This window comes from Ambystoma mexicanum, chromosome 3p (genome assembly GCF_040938575.1).
Source record: "Ambystoma mexicanum isolate Mex_15411 chromosome 3p, UKY_AmexF1_1, whole genome shotgun sequence".
NCBI classification, from domain to species: Eukaryota; Metazoa; Chordata; class Amphibia; order Caudata; family Ambystomatidae; genus Ambystoma; species Ambystoma mexicanum.
In genome coordinates this window covers 1047764326-1047777277 of record NC_090925.1, presented here as the reverse complement: position 1 = coordinate 1047777277, position 12952 = coordinate 1047764326, and the positions used below count along the sequence as shown (strand labels likewise).

Genomic DNA, 12952 nt, shown 5'->3' with positions numbered 1-12952 from the left:
CCGCTGCGTGCAGCCCGGTTTCCATGGCAGCGAGTATGTCTAGTTGTTTAGAGGTGATGAGGTCAGCGATATCGAGGGCATGGGCTAGTAGGGATCTGGCGTTGATAAGTCCATCCTTGATGTAGGCTGAGTTTGGTCTGTTAATGGATGTAGATGGTATAGGGATAGGTTCATCAGGTTCATTTTGGGGGGGGTGGTTAAGCAAAAGGTGTGCAAAGTTCGCTCTTTTGAGGGACGTTGGGATCGCAAGTGGTGGCATCGGGGGTATGTAATGGAGAAGCATGTGACTCATGGAGATCCCCAGTGGTAAGTGTAAGCGCAGAGGCTCTGTTTGTGAGGGCCTCAGTTTAACTCATGAGTGGCAGCGGTGAGGGTGCAGGAATTTGAATGAGGAGAGGGCTCATAGGTGGTAACAGTGTTCACAGTAGTGTTAGCAGCGAAGGGCAAATGCGGGGCTCATTCGGAGCAGCAGCATTCGAGGTGGCATTTACAATACAGTGTTCAACATCCGCATTTCGGTCATGCAATTCAGGGCACTTGGGGCAGGTGGGGGGCTTATTCGGAGCAGCAGCATTCAAGGTGGCATTTACAACATGGGCACAATGTTCAGCAGCCGCATTACGGACCTGCACATCAGGGTGCTTGAGGCAAACGGATGGTTCACTCAGAGCTAGAGCAGTTGTATCAATGGCAATGTAGTCAGTGGCGGCACTCGCGGGAGAGCGTGGTGCAATGGCATCTATGTGCTGAGCACTGGAGTCCAGAGTAGGTGTAGGCTCAGTCGTAGTGTTAATATTGGATGACCATAGCTTATTTGCGAGGCTGTCATTGGAAAATAGCTCAGCAGTGGTATAGTTTAAATCGCGGGGAACGAGTATGCTGGTGTCTTGATCGCCTCTGTCCGCTGTGGTGGGCTTAAGCGCCGAGGTTTCAACCGGGTTGCAGGAATGGAGTAGTGTGGCACTGTGCCAGGCGGGGTGAATGCCATAGGAAAGGATGGACTTTGGGGTGGCCATGGTATGTGTGACAAACCTGCAATGTAGATTAGCAGCTGTAGTCAGCTGTTGTAAAGTGAGTTGAGGAGGGGGGGGACATTGGGATGGGTACTTCGTGAGCCTGCAGCGGCCCGCGAGGCGGTTCGGTCATGTGGAATAATGGTAACCTTTAGGGGGCGAGACACTGAATGTTATAAGCGTTAGGCATAGATTTTTCGTTGCAGCGTAGTGCATCGAGTGTGAACTGGAACAGCGGGTTTGGGAACTCCACAGTTGCTTGGCAGGGTCGTATCGCAATGCATAAAATCTGGACTAGGGAGTGATGCAGTCTGCAACTGAGTCTTAAGGGTGCGTTGCAAGCAGTCTTCCGGGAGAGTAGGATTTTCCTGCCGCGGGCCGCCAATGGCCTGACAGGTCCAGACAGGAAGCAGCCTTGTGAGTGGCCCTTTGGAGGGGGCCGGCTTCACCTGTCGGCACTCCTCCATAGGTCCATTTGCAGGCTGAAGGGGCCAATGGCAGATGATGAAGGCAGGCAGCCTAGGGCGCAGGGGAGTGTATGCCGCAGAGGCGGCCATCTTAGTAGAACTCTCCCTCTCCCAATTCTTACCGTGCTGTAGAGTATTTCGGGCCTCGGTTAGGGTGCGATCAGGCATCTCAGGTGTAATTGTCAGGTTGTCTGGCACAGAGGATTTTCCATCATGTTCTTACCATATTTCCATTCCGTTCTCCTCAGGTGTTTCAGCACCGTGCCCAACCCTGCAAGTTGCTGCTAGGGGTGCTGGATGGTGAAATGGCTGACAGGGCCTGACAGGATGCAGCCTTGTGAGTGGGCTGTTGGAGGGGGCCGGCTTCGTCTGCCGGCGCTCCTCCACATATCCACTTGCAGGCTGAGGGGGCCAATGGCAGATGATGAAGGCAGGCAGCCAGGTGTTTATTCCATAACCCATTCTGACAAAAATAAAATAAATGTTTCAAAGCATTGCGCATGGCATGTGTTCTGTTGATCCGCCACAGTCTCCCATTCTTGCTGCCTGAATGATATGTATATTATAGCCAGAAGGAGCTGTCTTTGATTCAGGATTTTTCTAGACAGGAATATGGGACCTGTCAGTCCATGGTGTTCTGCCTCTTTTGTGGCAAATTACCTTCCAGCGCTTTCTCCCCTCTCGTTGGCCAGCTGTTGCCAGGTCATTTTTATGAGGTGGTTTGCCAATTGGGTTGCTTCTTTTAGCTGAACAGGCCACACCTGCGTTCCACTGATTTTACTATAGCTGGCGACAGGGGCAGCTGGATAATATTTCTCTAGAATGTTCACCGATTTATTCCCAGGGTTTGTGGGGGATGGTCACACAACCTCCATATGATGTAAGGGGGTCAATTTTGGCTTTGCAGACCTCCGAGGGCGGTTCAGCATTTGCTGGTGCAATGACATCCATAGATGAATCGAATGCTATGCCAGGTGTGTGAGTAGTTGTCAACTTCTTCCAATGTGTCCTTTTTGACATGAGGCCTTAGGTTCTTCAGTGTTTCTGATTGATGTGACTATATAATGTTTGTTTTTTACTATGCTCTGTTAATTTTCTCTTATGTGGATTGTGGAGATTTTCTTAGTGGCTTTCAGCCATTTCTGAAGGGCCAATGGGTTCCATGCCAATGCTGCCCAATCATTGGCATACATCAGATTGAGAATGGGCTAAAAGCATCTCTTTGCAGTGTACTGACGTGGTTCAAGAGATTAGGTTGGTGCTTATGTAGCTGTTGAATGGAAATGATTCCAACAAGCACCCTTTCTTTACCCCTGTGATGATCTGGGATTTGTAGCCGAATTGCCCCTGTGGAGTGTATCTTGAGCGGTGGTATTTCCCTGGAGTTCTTGCATTGGACATGGTAGATGTTTGTTCATGACTGTCCCTCCAAAGTGTTCCCCTGTTGATGAGAACAAGTGCCAGGGAGCAGTGCAGGAAAAGGCCATCACATGCATCGTGTTCCTTGCTGGGACACTGGTCAGTGACATGTGATATAATGGTTTGTGGTCTTCTAGTTCATCTCTTGTAAACAGACTTTTTATTGTGTGTGTGCGCATGTGCATACAGAGTGGGTAAGGAAGGAGTAGGGTGGATATAAAGGAACCGGTTAGCAAAGGTAGGGAACCCAAGGATGGAGTGCGCAAGCACTCCGAAATACTAGAAAATAAATATTAAAGTGAAAAAAATGTATATAAGATGCGTTTATTTTGAATGAAGAGCTGAAGTGGTGGAGGACTGGTGACTTCCCTAAATCACCTATAACATAAAGAGAACAAAATGGTGATTGTCCTCTACTTGCCGTGCTTTACTTATTTATTTATTTATTATTAAGTTGTTTTCAGTTCATAAAACTTTACAACTTTACATACAGTCATACTAAACACATATTAACCAGTTATATAGTAGAAAAAATGGAAGCAGAATAAATATTAAATACTCACGCATTCATACCACAGTACAGAATTACAGTGCATAAATACATATAGATGACAATATTGGTATTGATTACCTAAAATCATTATTCTTACATGTCGTCACCAAGTTGTCATTGGCATTTTCATTATTTCTGGGCGGGAATGTTTTCCATACTCTATATAATGCTATGTAGACTGCCTCAGATTGCACATTCAGGCACCATCTCCAGAATTCCTCCGACAGTATATCATTTGTGCTATGGGCAAAACGGCCAGAATACAACATATAATAATTGCGTCTTTCAGGACATAAAGGGAGTACATGCCTAACAGTTTCAGATTCTTCTACGTCCAGATACATTCCACAACATCTTTCTTTTACAGGAATCTTCCATTGGGAGCCAAAAGTAGACTTTACTGGAAGTTGATTGGTGCACATTAATAACCTAAAATTCCGTACCTGAGGGTCAGGATAACGTATTAAGTATCTTTGAGGCATGTAATACTCATGTAAATCCATTCAAAATGTTCATATCACATACGAATAAAATTCATTTCCCAGCCAATCCTCTTTGCTTTACTTTTAAATGCTTTTTTAATAACAGGAAAAAACCCCATTGGTTTGTTTTAGCCACCCACTGTAATTCTTGGAAGTATACACTACAACTACATAGATATTTGCTCCTAGAGATAGGAACGTCTATTTCTGCTGCTTTTGTTCCAATAATTTGTAGCAATTCACTCTCAGGGTGGCACATTGCTTTCAAAATGAGGAGGCCACGTTGTTGTCTCACAGTGGATCTCAAGGACTGTAAGTTGAGTTCCACCCTAATGTATTGGATGGGACATGATCGAGGTACCCCCAAAATGGTACACCAAAATAGGCCTTCAATCCTGTCTAGAAAAGAAAGGTCAGAGATAGTAATGGCTTCTAATCCATAAACCAAAACCGGGGTGAACCATTGACGATATAATGTAATTATACCTTTTAATGAATAGCCAGCATATTCCTTGACAAACTTACGCACCATCATAGTAATTTGCTTGGCCATCCTCATTTTGTTCTCAATGAGACACCTGTATCCAATTTTACAGTTGAAGAAGACACCAAGATATTTGTTTACCTCAGTAAATTCTACATTACCCCATGATATTTCCACTTTTACTCTGTTAACCTTTTTGCCGGAGAACAACATGGCCTTGGTTTTTTGCAAGTTGTTAGGCCATGTTCTTTTACAAAACAGTCAGGTTCTTCCAACATTGCCTTCATACCAGCTATAGAGTGGTCAATTACCACCAAATCATCTGCATAAAGCATAGCAGATATCAATGCTTTTTCAAATTTAGCAGGGCATTTGGCTTTAGCAGCAAGGCGTCTGATGAGGTCAGCTAAATAAAGATTGAATAATAGGGCATCCAATAAACAGTCCTGTTTGACACCTCTATTCACATTAATCGGCTGTGTCAGGCTGCCTTCATTGTCTAAATGGATTTGCACAGTGTTGTTTTCATGAAGATTAAATAATATATCAACAAGCCAACTGGGGCAAGCACGATTCAACAAAATTTCCCACAGTTTGGCTCGATCAACACTGTCAAACGCTGACCTAAAATCAACAAAGGTTATATAAACAGACGGCCCATTGCTTAATTTGGCATTGGAAGTTATGGCATCAAGGACATCAATGTTATGAGTAGTACTGTTGCCACATCGAAACCCAGTTTGAAAAGGGTGAAGTAGGTGGTTGGTATGAACCCAGGCATTCAAGTGTTCTAGAACAATAGCTGAAAAGACTTTTCCAGTGGAGTCTAATATCGATAATAACCGATAATTTTCAGGTAAAGATCGATTGCCCGCTTTGAACACCGGAATTAGAATGGCATTCTTCCATGAATCTGGAATACAGCGATCTCTACAGATGCTAGTAAACAGCCTGTACAATACATTACTCCATATCTCAGGGTCATCTTTTAATACTACAGTGGCGAGACCATTAGGTCCAGGGGCTCGAGATTTATTCATTTTTATAATAATGGACTCAATCATTTTGATTGAAAAGGAAAGAGGCCATACTGTACAATAAGGTCTTGGGAAGTTCTTATCTAATTTCTCATACATGGTATTATCGATGTGGGAGGTCCACATTTTCTCTCCTATCGAGTTCAGAATACAGGCTTTTTTCACATGTCTTACATTATTTAAGATTTTCCAAACTGTACTGGAATCATTCTGGTGGAGAGTATTAACCATGGTCTGCCATTTAGTGTTTAATTTAGACCATTTTCTACGTTTACACCAATTGGTGAAACCATTTTTCAACCTCTTTTTCTCGTTACTGAACTCGACGGATCCCATACTGGATTTACTTAAGAGACTAAGCGAGCGTCGATATTTATGTTTAACCACCAATAGCTCCCCATCAAAAAATCGATTGGGCCTGTTTCCAATATTAGTTTTTGGACTTCCCTTTACAGAGCCAACATCATCTGTAATAGTTTTTATCATGCGCTCAATCTCATTGCCACTAAGGGAGTCTGCATGTTTAAATACCGACTTGAAAAGGCCATGTAAATTGTATGACATAATCTTACATTTTGTTATATTCCACTTCATTTTTGTACCTTTATAGTTGGTATAAATATTACCAGTTGCACTCGATGATATCTTGGTATCCATGCAAAATTCCAGTTTAGCACACAACATTGCATGGTCACTGTGTTTGTTCTCCACTATTTCAAAGTCACACACGGAGTTAAGCATTTCAGTATTACCCCATATGTAATCAATCTTGCCGTGCTCTACACGGACTTGCCAAAGATTGAGATTTATAAAAAGTATGTCAATTCGTTTTTGCCATCCCGGTTATAATTATTTGTATAGACCCACCAAATACTGAGATATGAAAATGTTTTGTTAACAATGAAAATCAAAAAAACAAAGAACTGTGACAATATAGAAGTATACCCAATTGGCCCACTGCGGGCTACCTGGAGGGCAGCTCCTGTGGTATCAAAGGGCCTGGAGGGTGGCGATGGGATGGATGGCCTTAAGAGCCGACACCAAACCCCTTACTGGCCCTAATGCATAGTCTGGGAGATGGTTGGAAGCCGGGGTCCAGACTGTATAGTGTACTAATGGACAAGCCAAACCCCAAAAGCTCAAAGCTGAAAGAGAAATGGGAAAGAGGCCTGGCAGGTGACATAACAGAAAAGGAATGGGAGAGGATACTGATATATCCCAAGGTATTTTCAAGGAACTCCCGTTTCAGGCTGATACAACTGAACGTACTGTGCCGTACATACATGACACCGCACAGGATAGCTACATTCAGCAGCAATACACAATCAACATGTCCTTGATGCGCACTGGGCGATGCAGATCTATTACACATATTCTGGGTTGCGTACAAGTGCAGAGGTTCTCAGCAAAAATAGAACAAGCCTGCAGGAAGGCTGGAATAGTGAGATATCAATGGAAAGAATGCTTGCTGGGTGCATACCCCAGAAGCAGCAAATATAAGCATGTGGTCAGGTTTATGGATATGGAGTGTACACTAGCCAATAGATCCATTACAATGGTTTGGAAATCGGCTGGAGGTCCGCCATATGTGTGCTGGCACCGTGAATTTTAACGTTGGGCAGAGGCAGAAAACATAGTGTGGATGGGAGGGGCAAGTAGATCAAGGGCAGACGGAAGTGACCGGTGTGCAGCATGGAAATCGTTGGTCTGGGATATGTTTACCCATCGAACGACAAACCTCCATGAACACTATTTGGCCCCTTTCTACTAAAACCAGTCTTAAAGCAATCAAAGCTGTTATAAAGTCGGAAGCGACCTGGGTGCTACTACTAGACTGATGATGTTGTTTACCACTGTTGAGTCTCCTGCTGCACTGTACACACACAAAGAAGATGAGTAGTATAAAGTCTGACAAGTGAAGAAAGTTGTTTGTTTGTTATTGTGTTCATTGTTGACATTGAAGCGCTACTACATAAGTATGGACATACTCAATAAGATGTAAAGCATTTCATACATGCATAGCTGTACTTATATAAATGCCAATGGAAACATGTTAAGATAAATGGACTCTGAATAAAATGGGGATTTACAGCCTTGCGCCAACTCAGGATCCGAGTTGGGGTAACGCTATTTGCGGTGGGAGGTATCCCGGGTGGAGTTACTGCTGGGATACTTCTGAACTTGTGAGGACCCACAGTCCCAATGCTGGCACTCTTGCATTCTGTTGCTTCTTCGTTTGGTCTTTCTTCATCTCTTACATGTACACCCTGTTCTTCTGGGGATACATGTCTTCTTGCTGTGTGAAACCTATTCAAATGTGTTCTTCTTCCAAGTGTGTCCCGCCATTTTGCAACAGGAATTCCTTCAAAGTAATTTACTTTATGGAATTCCACTGAAAAAAATCCTCAAAATGAATGTGGAGTGGCAGTGAGGGAATGTGTATTCTTCTTTGCAGAATGTCTTTGTTCACTGCAGGTGCTCTGTGGCTTTCGTGTAGAGGGCAATACAACTTATGATGATCCACTTTCCCCTTTGCCCAGGTGGTTAGTGTTGCCTGCTATCTCGCCCTAAATCTAGCTTTGTTGCCTGCTATCTCGCCACGGTATGTTGCAGTTTGTAATTTGCCACCACTTACATCTTGACCCAGAGTGTCCCAAATATAGTTTTGTTTCCTGCTATCTCGACACTGTCAGCCATTGCGCACACTTGTGTGTAGCAGGGGCATGGCAGTTTGCTTTAGAAAGACCATGCTGAGCGGATTCGGTGCAGTCTTTCTAAAGCGATATTTTTTATGGGCAAAGTTATTGAATCCTGATACCCTGCCCTCAAATCATCTCTATGGTAGGTTTTGCTGCCTTGCTATCTCACCACCACTTGGGTTTTGCCACACTTGCACTCTGCCTCCAGAGTGCCCAAATGTAAAATTCTGCTGCTGGTCTATTCACCACTGTTTGTATTTTGCCACCACTCACATTGTAGCTCCAGAGTGCCGAAAATACAGGTTTTGCTGACGTGTTAACTTGCCACTATTTGTATATAGCCGTGCTTCCATACTCCCCCAGAATGCTCCAAATGTAGATTTTGCTGCTCTATTATCTCACCACTGTTTATATTTGCCACACTCTCTTTCTGCCCTAGGGCGTGTTCCAAAGTAGGTTTGCCACATTTACCATCACCACAGTTTGTGTAATACCTCAACTGACGCTTTGTATCACAAACCGTTCCAAATACAGGTTTTCCTACTTTGTACCTCGCCAGTGTTGGTGATTTGCCACATCTGCAATCTGATTCACAGAACGTTCCAAACGTACTGCAACACAGAATCATGCTGCTGCAGGAGCTGCATAAAAACTTCAATATTGCATGAGTTGCTGCACATATAAATGTTGCTATCGCCAAGCCTGCCGCACATTAGAATATAGCGTCATGTTCTGACGTCAAACTAATCTCAGCCCAGAGGAACTGGCCACATCTAAACGTCATGTCTACTAGGTGGCACTTTTTTTTAAGCCTACCACCAAGAGGGAAGCACCACACCCAGGCTCTGTGGAACGCACCACCTTTAAACTTCCCGGCAATGGGGAGTCACCACTTCTGAACCCCACAGTTTTGGATACACCAACTCAAATCTCAAATTCTCACCAGGCTACACCCTCATACCTCAGCCACATGAATTTGTCCACTCAGAATCCTGACCCCGAACCTCATTCATACCTAAATCCGAGGCGCCAACCTAAATCAACAATACAACGATGAGACAAGCTCCACATAGAGGCTCCTGCCTCTGAGAAACCCAAAATGCTGGACACCTCAGTAACTACTCAACCAAACCCAAATAAAAATATAATCACAAGACAAGATCCCAGAGAGAAGCAAGCCACCTCTATTATACAACCACAACGAGGCAGACGACTCTGTGAATTGTAGCAATCGACCGATCCCCCTCGGACCAGGAAAGTAATCAACCCAGGAGGGCACCCACCATGGAATATAGGACAAACCCAAACACAACCTGAGGAGGAAACCAAACCACCACAACTCTACAACGCAGCACGACACACACCGCTGTGGTGTACAGCACATTTAACTAACCCAAAGACAATGAAAGAAGCCGTACGACAGGTAGCTCACACCCAGAACAAAGGACAAACCTGCAACACATAGTACAAACCTAGCCACCACAAATCTAGAACTACAGGAAGGCACCCGCGATTCCATCTGAACCCACAACCAATCCACTCAACCAAACACCACCTAACATCATGACTCACTGGATACGATCAAAACCAACAGAAACCAATGGCATGAGAGATCTGCACAAGCTGAAGACCTATCACCGAAAACAATGTCATTGCACGACCAAACTCAGTCATACATCACAGAATCGCAACAGCCCGGCACATCAAGACCAGAAGCCTGCCACAATACAAGAAGGACAAAGAAACAAGAATGGAAAACAGAACAAGAAAGAGGAATAAAAGCACCCCCCATTAAACTGGAATCACTCACCAGAATGTGCAACACCTCGACATTCTCACTGACCACTATTAAGAAGACTAAATATACAGACTAAGACAAGAACAAAAACAGCATACATGTTCCTTTACCTCTTCACCTACAACCCTAGCATGATGTAAAACAAACAACTCACAATAAGGACCCAAGGCATTCTAAAGGGGACCACACCAGACTACCAAATCACACACGTCAACTCAGAGAACCCAGCAACTCCAAAACATCTTGGGGAAAACCCCAGCAAGAATCAGAGTTAAGCTAGAATTCCTAACTATCCGCGGCCCTTATATAACCAGAGACTAGAAATGATACCACAGGGACAACCAGGCATCCGACTACTAAGATGATGAAGAAAAAACATCATTGTAATTAATAGAACTACTCAAGGATGGGATAGAGACCAGAACTACACAACCAACAAATAACCATCTCACCCAAGAGAGAACCAAAAATCCGATAGGCACTACCCCAACCGAGGTGCAAAAAATGATATGCAACAAAAGGACAAGACAAAAACATACACTACACTGCAGGCTTCTCAACGTATGATCCATGGCTAAACACAAAACAGAAATGTATGGCCTATTAATAAACATGGCTATCAGACAACTAAAAAACAATCGGCCATGAAGACTATTACACTTCAACAGTGAAAACCCAAGAGGTGGAGGAATCACACTAGCACACAAAAACCACATCTGCTCCACTCCACTCCCCTCAACCAACATAGAAGATTGCAAATCGCTCCTAATCAACATCAAACTCAATAACTAATCAAATCTACTGTTCCTGCTGATAAACAGACCACAATCCCACAAATCCAACTTCACCGCAATCCCATTCACTCTCAAAATCCCAAGCTGCGTGATGCCAACAAACGTAAAACTCCCAGCAACAAACAAAAGAAACTCGAAGAGTCTTGACCTTGAGACCTGGATCACAGACCAATTAGCACCTGCAAAACCCTTCAAACACACGCCAAAGAAAATTACAGCAAAATGATTCACAGAAGAACGGAGGGAACCTAAAAAAAAACAACTGCAAACTGGAAAAACAATGGAGAAAACATTACTAACCCACTGGACAAAATCAAATACCGACAACAAATCCTAATCTACAAATCAGCAGTCCTGAAAGCAAAAAAACAGCATATTACTCTACAAGAATCCAATCAGCAAAAAACACACAAAAAGAATTGTTCAAAATCATCAAGGAAAAAAAATCCAAACTCGTGCAACAAATGTGTCGCACCATCACAATCCCAATTTGACTACAACACCACTGATCTAAGAGTAAACATTGAAGCAACACAATAGAACATTGATGCAAGCTGTACTACCACAAATACGTCCCTAGAACCAACAGAAAACAGCGTGCCACCAACAACCATAGCACTCAATTGATTTGAACCTATAAGCGAAGAAACTCTCAACAAACTAAGATAAGACACCAACCTAGCCAGTTCCCCCAGTGATCCATGTCCACCGGACATATTAAAAACCTCCTCAACCACAGAACGCCAGCCTCATACTTTCAACTACTATTGAACCTATCCCTAAACAAGGGAATAGTATCAAAAATGTTCAAATCAGCATACATCAAGCCACAGGAAATGCAGAAGACCCTACCAACTACCAACTAGAGACCTATATCTAATCTACCTTACCCAGTGAAAATCCTCGCGAACCACATTCACAAAGAACTACTTCTCCATGTAGAAAGCAACAGAATACTAGAATATGACGAAGTCAGCTTCAGACCCATGAGAGGAACGGAATCCACACTCCTCTCTATATGGGTCGACCTAAAAATAAACACAGACCACAGAACCCAATCAGCCCTCATGCTACTAGACTTATCAGCTGCCTTCGACACAATCAGACACACAACACTAATAAAGAGACTGGAGGAGTGTGGCATAAAAAAACTCTGCTCTACAATGGTTGAAATCTTCCCTCACCTACCGAACAGAAAGAACACACCTACCACCATTTACATTTAACACTAATTGCATCACCGGCAGCATACCAGAAGGATCAAGCCTCTCCCCGCTCCTCTTCAACATCTACATGTCCCCACTAATGAAACTCATTTCAACCCATGGACTAACAGCCTACAAGTACACAGATGACACACAACTCATCGCCAAGATAACCTCTGCCCAAGACCCGAACAACACCCTCAACAAATGCCTCAGCGACTTATACTCCTGGGTGACTAACACCAATATCAAGCTTAATCCGACCAAAACAGAAGTAAGGATATCCCCAGCCAAAGACAACGCAAAATAGACACATCTGAGCTAGGACACAATGCCCTACAGCCATGCGATGGTGGCTCGTTCCTCCAAAGAAATGTGCTGCTTATGATTTCACATGCATACTAGCGCTTTAATAATTTTCCCACAGAGAAGCATAGTTATTTCATTCATTTATTTATCTCAGTGTTCTGTATTGCGTCGTGGGCAGAGGCATTTTCCACTTGAGGACAAAGGGGGCAAGTGGGTGGGAAGTAACTTTCAACTCACATGATTTTGGCTGGTGTCACTCTCCATGGAATCTTCTCACTCACCAGCTGAGCCCCTGGCCCTTCCACACTCTTCAATGGGCTCTCACCTGCCAAAAACAAAACATTTTGTTTTCACCCGCACTGGGAGCACAATAGCTTAATAAATAGAAGAGACTTAGGAAACGCACAGCAGGGCCAGTGGTCATATTCTCATCATTAGTTTAAATATGACCTTAAAATTACTTTCTCAAGGGATGAGCCAATGAGAGGCTTTCTGCAGAGCCCCAGGAAATCACGGTGAATCAGGGCATTGTGTGTTTGATTGTTTCACTAAATAAAACTCTCTGACCTCATTCTTTTTGATGAAAGGCCTCTTTATTCAAGGCAGGTTCTCTTACACTATTTAAACATCAGTAGAACTTCACAATCCCTTCATTGTTATTCATCCTTTTCTCTTCCCCCTTCTTTCATGTC

General features: G+C 43.6%; 1 long non-coding RNA gene across 1 annotated transcript in view; it reads right to left on the bottom strand.

Moving 5' to 3' along the window:
• The window catches only part of LOC138581227 (uncharacterized), a 109159-nt gene extending 96570 nt beyond the window's left edge, over nt 1-12589 (bottom strand). The window contains exon 1 of the long non-coding RNA XR_011304478.1: nt 12498-12589. This is a non-coding gene — a long non-coding RNA (uncharacterized lncRNA). The remainder of the gene's footprint in view (nt 1-12497) is intronic.
• Between the last annotated feature and the right edge of the window lie 363 nt (nt 12590-12952).